Source organism: Triticum urartu, chromosome 6 (genome assembly GCF_003073215.2).
Source record: "Triticum urartu cultivar G1812 chromosome 6, Tu2.1, whole genome shotgun sequence".
NCBI classification, from domain to species: Eukaryota; Viridiplantae; Streptophyta; class Magnoliopsida; order Poales; family Poaceae; genus Triticum; species Triticum urartu.
In genome coordinates, this window is record NC_053027.1 from 558,610,972 (window position 1) to 558,623,495 (window position 12,524).

A 12,524-nucleotide genomic window follows, 5' to 3' on the forward strand; every position below is an offset into this window, starting at 1 on the left:
AAGTGAACAGTGGTCGGGAAGAAAGTTATTTGGTATTTTCGTGAACTGGTGCCCATGGCGCTATAGTTGTTTCATTCTATCTCAAGAAAATGGAAATAAGAGTGGATGGAAATTTTTGGTATGGATGTTCGTGAGATGATGCATATGGCACATCAGTTGTTTCGTTTTATCTCAAATTTTCAAATTTGATGAATTTCAGGCCATTTATCTCATATATTTTAGCATTGGCCTATATCCGTGTCATACACATGTCTCTATAACTTCACATCTTTGAGTACACTCTTCTGACATTACTATATGTAAACAATAAGTCCCTGTCACCACTTTGAAGTACTTTTTTTCAGAATTATAAGGCCGCTATGTACAACTTTCCACATATATTTAGGTAGAGTTCTTTCAAAAAAATTACATGGAACAAACCACATCATAATGTTTTTGTACGAGTTACACCACTGTTTAAATCATTTGCCATTGCATTTACATACTACTTCCTCCGTCCAGAAATACTTGTCATCAAAATGAATAAAAGGTGATGTATCTAGATGTATTTTAGTTCTAAATACATCCCTTTTATCCATTTTGATGACAAGTATTTTCGGACAGAGGGAGTACTATATTTAACTCGAAAATAAATCATTCCCTTTCCACTAAAAAACACTTTTCGCTCCACTTTTCTAAATTTTTGCCGCATCCAATTAATTATCCGCCCTTGTTTTTTCAGCTGCGCACATTCTATCCCCATCTCCCTCCAATTTCTATCCCCATCTCCACTCCTCTCCCCCACGACTGCATCCAGCGGCGAGATTTGAGGATCACGCCGCCGGCGCACCCTGCGGCACCAGCCGCGTAATCCTTCTCCAATGACGGCTGCTCACCCGCCCTCCCATCAAGCCCCGGCCGCTGCGCTTGCTCTCCACAAGGACCGGTCGCCACGCCTCGCCGGCCAAGATCGGATCCGCCAACCCGCGTCATCGAAGTCGCCAGCCTCTGCAGGCAACATCATAGCCGCTCGCCTCATCGTCACCATCGCCCACTCCAGCGCCTTCCCCAGCTTCCTTTCTCACCTCGTGCCTTACCAAGATCTGTACGTTGCCTCACCACCCCTCCATCACCCACTACTTGAGATTAGATGCTGATTTAGAAGTTTGGTTTCGTCCAGCGACCAACAAGATGCCAGCGTCTGGAGACAACAGGTTAGGGAGATTCAACACGATGATGCAGTGAGGCTAGGGGATAGGTGAGAAACTCTGCAAGGAACCCCGCTGCAATACCATTAGATCTGGTCCCCTTCCAACTATTCGAGGGTATATTTCGCTGCTTCCTTATTTCTTCCATAATTTCCGGATGTAAGATTTGTGATCTGTAATTTGATTCTTCTAACCACCTATTTAAGATCTCCTTTTCCTAGTGGCAGTTCATCTAGATAAGGAGTAAGATCAATGCCCTTTGCTCTTCTCAAAGGTATGGTTTAGGCGTATATGTTCCTCCCTGTCTCTAAATTTCTACAATGAATAATTTCAACTCACGTTTCCCCTTTAAGCTGCAAGTTCATGCAGTCTCCAGAACATTTAATATGTAACTAGACTCTACGTTCAGAGTATTAACATTTAACAATGAAACTTCACTAGAAATTGCCTTTTATTAGTAGTTATGGACAATAAATTAATATTCTGCGATAAAAGTTAACAAGGTAAAGATATGTTGAGGGCTCCTATCATGGGCTAATACTGCTCGGCGAAACAAAAAAGGATTATGTTATTCTGTAATATTTTTTCTCCATGTGAACACTTGTCAGTATATTGTTTCTCTTCTTTGTTTTATTCCGTAAACGTAGGTGCATTAGTCGACTGCTTACTGTAGGTATCAGGTTGGGTTTGCAATATCAAGATAATCTTATCGGCCTTGCTATGTTGGTACAGTCTGAAGCTTGTTCTTTTTACTACTTGCTTCTCCACTTTCTATTTTCTTACAATGTAATACTGGATAATTCTTTAACTGGTTGTGTATGCCTAACATTTAAGCTCATCGTGTACTTCCTTTGCCCGTAACTTATATTTTTATTTGTTATATTTAGATTCAGGAAGCATCGTACAACAGCAGTGCGAGTACACAATTAGCTGTAGCTGCAGAAGAAGATGAGTAAGCACACAACCGATTCAAATAGTGTAGTTTACAGTACTAGTACTAGTTGCTTATGGCACTTAGTTGTACATACGGTGATGAACTACCAAATTCATAGCATGTTTGAATCAATTCAGAGATGAGAAAACACACAGTTAATAAGAATAAGGTGGCCTACTATGGTAGGGTGATGACCTTTGGATATTGCATCGTTCTGAGATTGTTCAATATGTTGAATGGATGAATGGATGTCACTCCTTACTAAAGAAATATTTTTGTGTTTTGCTCTGTGATTTTGTAGTACATTACTGATCTTTTTTTTGTGATGTGCTGATCTAAACTTCTGTAGTAACCAAAGCGTCAAACAACTATACTTATGCAACTAATTATGAAATTTCTTCAGCAGATCACTATAGTGCATTACCATCTTCTGCCCTAGTGCCCTCACTAGTCATTCAGATGCTACTTAAAACTATAAGTGGTACACTAGTTAAAAGTGCAGCAGTGATCCATGTAAAATATTTTGACTGACAATTTTTTATACAAGTTTGTGTCTTTTTGTTCTGCTAAACTAACTTACTGTTTTATTGACCCATCCGCATACCCACAAATCTAGTTAATGCACTTAATTCATAATTCGATAGATTGTAAGTTTCTTACTGGTACTCTTATACCTTGTTATCTATATGTTTTTATCTCATTAAGGTGCAACACGCTGTTATGTTTCGTCAATTTATAGGCACCATGAGGATTTAGCCGCGAGACTTGAAGCACAAGATAGAGAATTTGAAGAGATGCAAAGAAGAGCCAACAAGAGAAGAATGAAGCCCGGCAAAAGAAGCAACATGAGATGGATAACTTGATTGGATTTCTTTTAAGGGCTCAAGCAACCAAGCAAGCAAATCAGTCCAACCTGATGGTGCATGAAGGCCATCATTTTGTGAAAGAAAGATAGTTGTTTAATCATATATTGCAATCATCAGGACAACATATGTGGTCTTTTAGTTATCTAAATATTACTTTTCGTCTTATCTATTCTCGTGTCAAACTTGAGTCTGTGATATTTTTTATTGCCATTTCTATTTAGAAGATGATTTGGCTGACAGATGGAATAAATAATACTATGATTTGTCTTTAATTCCAATTTATAATGCGATTTGGCTCTTAACTTATTCGTATAATGTGATGTGATGTGAATTAAATACTTTTTGTGATATGCATTTGCAATATAGCGGATTCGATAATTCATTGTGAATTATTTGAAATTTGATGATGTCGTCTTCATCAATAATGAAAGTAGTGGCGTTAGTAGTGGGAATATATGTGCAGGTGTTGATGCCCGGTCACTGAATATGGTATAATATGGCATATTTGCTCCTAACACGTGACATTAATTGTCCGTCATAGAAATAGCAACTTGTTGACGTTCTAGAAAACGTCACCGAAGGTCCCATATTCGGTGACATTATTTTGCGTGCGCCGTCACTAGGAGTAATCTATGACGGGGATTCTGTGACGATGCTTGTGACGTCCATAAAACGTCACCAAAAGGTAATTTGTGACGTTATTAGCAATTCGATGACATATTTTGGCTCGTCACAGTAGGCCTGATCACTTGTAGTGAGTCTTAACTTCATACCTTACAACTTCAGGCAAGAACTCCTTCTTTGACTGATCCATCTTGAACACCTTCAAGATCATGTCAAGGTATGTGCTCATTTGAAAGTACCGTTAAGCGTTTTGATCTATCCTTATAGATCTTGATGCTCAATGTTCAAGTAGCTTAATTCAGGCTTTCCATTGAAAAACACTTTCCAAATAACCCTATATGCTTTCCAGAAATTCTACGTCATTTCTGATCAACAATATGTCAACAACATATATTCATCAGAAATTCTATAGTGCTCCCACTCACTTCTTTGGAAATACAAGTTTCTCATAAACTTTGTATACACCAAAATCTTTGATCATCTCATCAAAGCATACATTCCAACTCCGAGATGCTTACTCCAGTCCTTAGAAGGATTGCTGGAGCTTTGCATACTTATTAGCATATTTCAGGATTGACAAAACCTTCCGGTTGTATCACATACAACCTTTCCCAAAAAATCGTCGAGGAAACAATGTTTTGACATCCTATCTGCAAGATTTCATAAATGATGCAGTAATTGCTAATATAATTCCAACAGACTCTTAGCATCGCTACGAGTGAGAAAGTCTCATCGTAGTCAACTCCTTGAACTTGTCGGAAAACATCTTAATGACAAGTCGAGCTTTCTTAATGGTGATACTTACCATCATTGTCCGTCTTCCTTTTAAAATCCATCTGTACTCAACAGCCTTACGACCATCGAGCCGTTCTACCAAAGTCTACACTTTGTTTTCATACACGGATCCTCTCTCGGATTTTTATGGCCTCGAGCCATTTATCGGAATCCAGGCCCACCATCGCTTCTCCATGGCTCGTAGGTTCATTGTTGTCTAGCAACATGACTTCCAAGACAGGATTACGTACCACTCTGAAGTAGTACGCATCCTTGTCATCCCACGAGGTTTGGGAGTGACTTGATCTGAAGTTTCATGATCACTATCATAAGCTTCCACTTCAATTGGTGTAGGCGCCACAGGAACAACTCCCTGTGCCCTGCCACACACTAGTTGAAGAGACGGTTCAATAACCTCATCAAGCCTCCACCATTCTCCCACTCAATTCTTTCGAGAGAAAACTTTCCTCGAGAAAGGACCCGATTCTAGAAACAATCCCTTATTGCTTTCGGATCTGAGACAGGAGGTATACCCAACTGTTTTTGGTGTCCTATGAAGATGCATTTATCCGCTTTGGGTTCGAGCTTATCAGCCTGAAACTTTTTCACATAAGCATCGCAGCCCCAAACTTTTAAGAAATGACAGCTTAGGTTTCTCTAAACCATAGTTCATACGGTGTCATCTCATCGGAATTACGTGGTGCCCTATTTAAAGTGAATGTGGTTGTCTCTAATGCCTAACCCATGAACGATAGTGGTAATTCGATAAGAGACATCATGGTATGCCCCATATCCAATGGGGTGCATTTATGATGTTCGGACACACCATCACACTATGGTGCTTCAGGCTGTATTAGTTGTGAAACAATTTCCACAATGTCTTAATTCTATGCCAAACTCGTAATTCAGATATTCATCTCTATGATCATATCATAGATCTTTTATCCTCTTGTCACGACGATCTTTCAACTTCACCCTGAAATTACTTGAACCTTTCAATAATTCAGACTCATGATTCATCAAGTAAATATACTCAACATCTACTCAAATCATCTGTGAAGTAAGAACATAACGATATCCACTACACGCCTCAGCACCCATTGGACTGCACACGTCAAAATGTATTACTTCCAACAAGTTGCTTTCTAGTTCCATTTTACTGAAAACGAGGCTTTTAGTCATCTTGCCCATGTGGTATGATTTGCATGTCTCAAGTGATTCAAAATCAAGAGAGTCCAAACGGTCCATTTGCATGGAGTTTCTTCCTGCATATACACCAATAGACATGGTTCGCATGTCTCAAACTTTTCAAAAACGAGTGAGCCCAAAGATCCATCAACATGGAGCTTCTTCATGCGTTTTATACCGATATGACTTAAGTTGCAGTGCCACAAGTATGTGGTACTATCATTAATATCTTATATCTTTTGGCATGAACATGTGTATCACTACGATCGAGATTCAATAAACCATTCATTTTAGGTGCAAGACCATTGAAGGTATTATTCAAATAAACAGAGTAAACATTATTCTCCTTAAATGAATAACCGTATTGCGATAGACATAATCCAATCACGTCTATGCTCAACGCAAACACCAAATAACAATTATTTAGGTTAATTAACACCAATCTCGATGGTAGAGGGAGCGTGTGATGCTTGATCATATCAACATTGGAAACACTTCCAACACATATCGTCAGCTAACCTTTAGCTAGTCTCCATTTATTCCGTAGCTTTTATTTCGAGTTACTAACACTTAGCAACCGAACCGGTATCTAATACCCTGGTGCTACTAGGAGTACTAGCAAAGTACACATCAACATAATGTATATCCAATATACTTCTATCGACCTTGCCAGCCTTCTAATCTACCAAGTATCTAGGGTAATTCTGCTCCAGTGGCTGTTCCCCTTATTACAGAAGCACTTAGTCTCGGGTTTGGGTTCAACCTTGGGTTTCTTCACTAGAGCAGCAGCTGAATTGCCGTTTCATGAAGTATCCCTTCTTGCCCTTGCCCTTCTTGAAACTAGTGGTTTCATCAACCATCAACAATTGATGCTCCTTCTTGATTTCTACTTTTGCGGTGTCAAACATCGCGAATATCTCAAGGATCATCATATATGTCCTCGATATGTTATAGTTCATCACGAAGCTCTAGCAGCTTGGTGGTAATGACTTCGGAGAAACATCACTATCTCATCTGGAAGATCAACTCCCACTCGATTCAAATGATTGTTGTACTCAGACAATCTGAGCACAAGCTCAACAATTGAGCTTTTCTCCCTTAGTTTGTAGGCTAAGAAAATCGTCGGAGGTCTTATACCTCTTGACGTGGGCACGAGCCTGAAATCCCAATTTCAGCCCCCAAAACATCCCATATGTTTCGCGACGTTTCAAAACGTCTTCGGTGCCTTAACTCTAAACCGTTTAACTGAACTATCACGTAGTTATCAAAATGTGTATGTCAGATGTTCGCAACATCCACAGACGACGTTCGAGGTTCAGCACACTGAGCGGTGCATTAAGAACATAAGCCTTCTATGAAGCAATGAGGACAATCCTCAGTTTACGGACCTAGTCCGCATAATTGCTACTATCAACTTTCAACTAAATTTTCTCTAGGAACATATCTAAACAGTAGAACTATAGCGTGAGCTACGACATAATTTGCGAAGACCTTTTGACTATGTTCAGGATAATTAAGTTCATCTTATGAACTCCCACTCAGATAGACATCCCTCTAGTCATCTAAGTGATTACATGATCCGAGTCAACTAGGCCGTGTCCGATCATCACGTGAGACGGACTAGTCAACATCGGTGAACATCTTCATGTTGATCGTATCTACCATACGACTCATGCTCGACCTTTCGGTCTTCTGTGTTCCGAGGCCATGTCTGTACATGCTAGGCTCGTCAAGTCAATCTAAGTGTTTTGCATGTGTAAATCTGTCTTACACCCGTTGTATGTGAACGTTGGAATCTATCACACCCGGTCATCACGTGGTGCTTAGAAACGAACGAACTGTCGCAACGGTGCACAGTTAGGGGGAACACTTTCTTGAAATTTTAATGAGGGATCATCTTATTTACTACCGTTGTTCTAAGCAAACAAGATGCATAAACATGATAAACATCACATGCAATCAAATAATAGTGACATGATATGGCCAATATCATATAGCTCCTTTGGTCTCCATCTTGGGGCTCCATGATCATCTTGTCACCGGCATGACACCATGATCTCCATCATCATGTCTTCTTGAAGTTGTCTCGTCATCTATTACTTCTACTACTATGGCTAACGCTTTAGCAATAAAGTAAAGTAATTACATGACGTTTAAGTTGACACGCAGGTCATAAATAAATAAAGACAACTCCTATGGCTCCTGCCGGTTGTCATACTCATCGACATGCAAGTCGTGATTCCTATTACAAGAACATGATCATCTCATACATCACATATATCATTCATCACATCCTTTGGCCATATCACATCACATAGCATACCCTGCAAAAACAAGTTAGACGTCCTCTAATTGTTGTTTGCATGTTTTACGTGGCTGCTATGGGTTTCTAGCAAGAACGTTTCTTACCTACGCAAAAACCACAACGTGATATGCCAATTTCTATTTACCTTTCATAAGGACCCTTTTCATCGAATCCGATCCGACTAAAGTGGAAGAGACAGACACCCGCCAGCCACCTTATGCAACTAGTGCATGTTAGTCGGTGGAACCGGTCTCACGTAAGCGTACGTGTAAGGTTGGTCCGGGCCCCTTCATCCCACGATGCCGCCAAATCAAGATAAGACTAGTAACGGCAAGCATATTGAACAAAATCAACGCCCACAACTACTTTGTGTTCTACTCGTGCATAGAATCTACGCAATAGACCTAGCTCATGATGCCACTGTTGGGGAACGTAGCAGAAATTCAAAATTTTCCTACGTGTCACCAAGATCTATCTATGGAGAAACCAGCAACGAGGGGAAGGAGAGTGCATCTACATACCCTTGTAGATCGCTAAGCGGAAGCGTTCAAGTGAACGGGGTTGATGGAGTCGTACTCGTCGTGATTCAAATCACCGATGATCCTAGTGCCGAACGGACGGCACCTCCGCGTTCAACACACGTACAGCCCGGTGACGTCTCCCATGCCTTGATCCAGCAAGGAGAGAGGGAGAGGTTGAGGAAGACTCCATCCAGCAGTAGCACAACGGCGTGGTGGTGGTGGAGGAGCGTGGCAATCCTGCAGGGCTTCGCCAAGCACCACGGGAGAGGAGAAGGACTTGGGAGAGGGGAAGGGCTGCACCAAAGGCAAAAGGTAAGAAGTCCTCCATCTCCCCTACTATATATAGGGGGCCCAAGGGGGGGCGCCGGCCCTAGGAGATCCAATCTCCTAGGGGGGCGGCGGCCAAGGGAGGAATCCCTCCTCCCCAAGGCACCTAGGGGGTGCCTTCCCCTTGTGGGACTCTTCCCTTCTTGTAACCCTAGGCGCATGAGCCTCTTGGGGCTGGTGCCCTTGGCCCATGTAGGCCAAGGAGCACTCTCTACAGCCCATGTGGCCCTCCGGGGCTGGTGGCCCCACTTGGTGGACCCCCGGGACCCTCCCGGTGGTCCCGGTACGTTACCGATAAAACCCGAAACTTTTCCGATGACCAAAACAGGACTTCCCATATATAAATCTTTACCTCTGGACCATTCCGGAACTCCTCGTGATGTCCGGGGTCTCATCCGGGACTCCGAACAACATTCGGTAACCACATACTAACTTTCTTTATAACCCTAGCGTCATCGAACCTTAAGTGTGTAGACCCTACGGGTTCGGGAGACATGCAGACATGACCGAGACGTTCTCCGGTCAATAACCAATAGCGGGATCTGGATACCCATGTTGGCTCCCACATGTTCCACGATGATCTCATCGGATGAACCACGATGTCAAGGACTTAATCAATCCCGTATACAATTCCCTTTGTCTATCGGTACGATACTTGCCCGAGATTCGATCGTCGGTATCCCGATACCTTGTTCAATCTCGTTACCGGCAAGTCTCTTTACTCGTTCCATAACACATCATCCCGTGATCAACTCCTTGATCACATTGTGCACATTATGATGATGTCCTACCGAGTGGGCCCAGAGACACCTCTCCGTACACGGAGTGACAAATCCCAGTCTCGATTCGTGCCAACCCAACAGACACTTTCGGAGATACCTGTAGTGTACCTTTATAGCCACCCAGTTACGTTGTGACGTTTGGCACACCCAAAGCACTCCTACGGTATCCGGGAGTTGCACAATCTCATGGTCTAAGAAAATGATACTTGACATTAGAAAAGCTTTAGCATACGAACTACACGATCTAGTGCTATGCTTAGGATTGGGTCTTGTCCATCACATCATTCTCCTAATGATGTGATCTCGTTATCAACGACATCTAATGTCCATGGTCAGGAAACCATGACCATCTATTGATCAACGAGCTGGTCAACTAGAGGCTTACTAGGGACATGGTGTTGTCTATGTATCCACACATGTATCTGAGTTTCCTATCAATACAATTCTAGCATGGATAATAAACAATTATCATGAATAAGGAAATATAATAATAATCAATTTATTATTGCCTCTAGGGCATATTTCCAACAGAACCGTGGAGCCCAAGGGCTTGAGGGTGCTCGGGGGCAATGCGCGATTGCCTTGCCTAAGTTAGATGAGAGATTGTATCAGGGGAGCTCCGAGCACTGGCCCTTGGTGCCCATTCATATGCCCTTGCTCCTTGGGTCTTATGGCGCCGAGTTCTACCCATTCCAGCAGGCCCGGGGGGACCCTAGTTCCCGTATTGTTGACATATATGATATCTATGAGGCTCGGTTTCCTACTTACTGCATAAGTTGCACTTTCCTTTGCCATTATAATATAGATTGCCTTGATATATACTTGTGAAACTGTCCAATTCTTCATAAGCAACACAAATAGTTTTTGGGTCCTTACTTTACCTATGTTGCGCTGCTATGTATTTTGGTATTTGTTTTGGTACTAACAAACTCCCAAGACATTTATATATAGTGATTGAAGGCATGGTAATGAATTATATGTGGTAGTAGCTGTCCATGCATGGTCAAACTTTAGTACACATACTCTACGGACAGATAAAATGTTTTTATCTTTAACTTTTCTTAAGAATAGAAAGTATGTGATACATTTACTCACCATTTTTCCTTCCCACGCAATGTGGTATGTATATCAAAATGAACTCACATGTAACACATTAAGATCCGAAGTACATTTTCCATAATTTATGAGCATGGCAGAAACCTTTAGCTGTTTTTCTATGGTTGGTAGATAGTGGTATATTTCAGCATACCATCACCAGCATTTTGTTTCTTCTATAGCAGTGTAATAGATGGCTATCTTTTCATTGCATGGTGTGGAAAAAGAATTTGCTATAAGACACATAGATAACTTTCGCTATCCATCTTACTGTATATGCTTATTTTCTTTTAGCAAAATAGCTTTGGCTAGTTTGATGAGGTGGAGACTTGTGAGCCCAGTGGTGAACATTCTACATTCATTTGATATAGCATACTATATATTTGAACCTGGGAATGGTCTGACAGCCGCCCATACCCACCCCGATCCATAACTAAAAAGTTCAGAGCCCAATCCTAGCCACAAGAAAGTGCAGGTGTCCGTTCTTTTTAGTTTACAACAGTGGTTTCTGCTCTTTACAAAGTGCAGTGCAGTGCAGTTTAATGAACAACTTATTACAAAGTTGGAGCACAATCACTTCATTTAATTATGGATCAGCATATATTGAAAAAGGAATTAATCAAATCTGGGAAAAGGAAGGGAATTGTACGTCCACTTTGAACTGAAGAATGTGCATGTCAGGTCTAGATGCTAACTTGATACAGTATCTGCCTGAACTGGAGAAGGCTCTGCGCCATACTACGTTTGCATCAATAATCGATGCCACCGGTTCCATTTCCTCTACTATAGTAGTTGTACGTATATCGGCGACGGCAGTCTGATGAGACGATTTGCGGTCTCCGACGCGCCGCTGCTGCTGCCGGAGGGAGGGCGCGGGCACCGGGGCCGATCTTGTGGCGCCTAGCAGAAAGAAAGGTGGTCTGGGCCTCGCAGCCAGACTGGGTCAGGCAGCTTGTTTGGAGAATGGAGGTGTTGGAGCAGACCAAGTTGCAGAAGGGTACTGTTCCCTGTTGGTGAAAGAGGAGTCAGATAAATGTAGATAGAGGAGCAGAGCAGAGAAAGGAACAGCTGCCCTCTTGTCCGTCGGTCGGTCCGTCCGGTGGGCGCGCCGCGTGCATGGATGGGGTTCACTCACTATGCAACATGTGATTGGGCACTCACATAGGAGTACGTACATGTTGGCCAGCTGATCTCAAAAAGAGGAAGAAAAACAAACTGTGTTCGTCAGAGCGAACAAGCACGACCCCATCTTCGCAAGTGGCAAGGGACAGACTGCCATACAAAGAAGCAGGAGCATCTCTGATGCTGACAATCACCAGTTTGGTAACTGCGGTCCAGGTCCTTGCCCTGGGGTGGGGCGTCTCCTCCATAGCACCAGCGTACCATACTACTCCCTCCGTTTCATAATGTAGTGCTTCTTTTATCCCCGTACTTCAATTTTGATCATAAATTTAATTATCAAGACCGGCGGGGGCAAAAGTTATATCAGTGAATTCGCATTCGAAAGAAGTTTTTAATTATGTAACTTTTTCTTCCGCCGCAGTCGGTCTCGTTCGTTAAATTTATAATCAAAGTTTGACCTCAGGAAGTACGGGTGCATTATATTTTGGAATGGAGGAAGTACCATACACCACTGACGGCTGCGCCAATCACAGCGCTCAACATGCCAGTGGCCTGCTCCGGCCGGGGCAGAGGGCTGTACCATACACCACGGACGGCTGCCCCAATCACAGCACTCAAGTCTATTCTTTTTGTGCCTTTTTTTTCTTTCCTTTTCACCAGTCATAGCACTAAATAGTTTGTTAACCATCTTTCGGATGTGTGGTTGTTACCACCGTTTTCTCGCCGGAAGCTTGATCCTGATTGATTGATTCTCTTTCTTTGAAAAGTAATTCATCTTCTTGAGTTTATATTTCGCATG

General features: G+C 42.2%; 1 long non-coding RNA gene across 1 annotated transcript; it reads left to right on the forward strand.

Moving 5' to 3' along the window:
• Positions 1 to 741: 741 nt before the first annotated feature.
• On the forward strand, positions 742 to 3,152 carry LOC125512986. Its single transcript, XR_007285628.1, has 5 exons — positions 742 to 1,084; positions 1,160 to 1,304; positions 1,415 to 1,461; positions 2,075 to 2,139; positions 2,861 to 3,152. It is a non-coding gene; the product is annotated as an uncharacterized LOC125512986 (long non-coding RNA).
• Positions 3,153 to 12,524: the final 9,372 nt, after the last annotated feature.